Source organism: Photinus pyralis, unplaced genomic scaffold (assembly GCF_008802855.1).
Source record: "Photinus pyralis isolate 1611_PpyrPB1 unplaced genomic scaffold, Ppyr1.3 Ppyr1.4_LG10, whole genome shotgun sequence".
NCBI classification, from domain to species: domain Eukaryota; kingdom Metazoa; phylum Arthropoda; class Insecta; order Coleoptera; family Lampyridae; genus Photinus; species Photinus pyralis.
The window spans coordinates 14,661,340-14,662,268 of NW_022170250.1; positions in this window are offsets into that span (position 1 = coordinate 14,661,340).

Here is a 929-nt window from a genome sequence, read left to right on the forward strand (position 1 = left end):
TCATTAAAAACAAATAAAGTCAATCCAATTTACTTTTTTTAAACCTCGGTACCTGAGGTCGTGTGTAGGTAAAATTGTTCAACTATTTTACTACTATTTTAGACATTTTCTCCACTGGTAAGAATGCGCTGCGCATCTCCGAAAATTTGCTTGCTATGTTCAAGGGGAAGCTGATGTTACACGACAGTTAACAGTAAATGTTTTTTTATTTTTGTAATAATGGGATTTCCATCAAATAGTTCCGTTACAGAGTACAATCGGCAGCTACCAGAAACATAAAATGTACAAAGTAAAACATACTGTCAACGTAAAAGTTATTATATTCTTGTAGTATGTGGAAGGATTTTCAGTAGGGGGATTAAGTCGGCACCCCAATTTGTTGTACCACCAAAATTTTGTACGCCAATCAGAAGAATCAGAAAATCAACATTTTCAGTTCGAGGTCCAACTTAATTATACTGGAACATCATCCACACTGATACCACTGTTTTGTGCCGATTTGTGCGTCAATACTCTGGTTTTGTGGACCTCGGAGTACTTCAAAATTACTTTTGTGTACCTTTTACCTATTTACAATTTCTAAAGAGAGTGCCAACTTAACGCAACACCTAAAGTCCCTTTATTACTAAAGTAACGCGATTCATTAGGCCAAACTGCTAATTGAGCCAAAATGGCCGGTGCAATTAGTCGAAAAAACGGCTTAACCTCAACATCCAAAGTAAAAGTTTCCCATCAACTGCAAATTGTTCTATACAGTCCACATATTGTTTGATAAAAAGTTACACCATTTTAAGCGTCGGGTTTGAATGGGAGGGGGGAGGAAAGTTGGTAAATCACTAGTTTTTGGAGTCTTTCTTAAATATGTAGAAAACTATGGGGTTTGGCGAGAAAAATACGATATCTAAAAATAATCTACAATAAATTGCGAA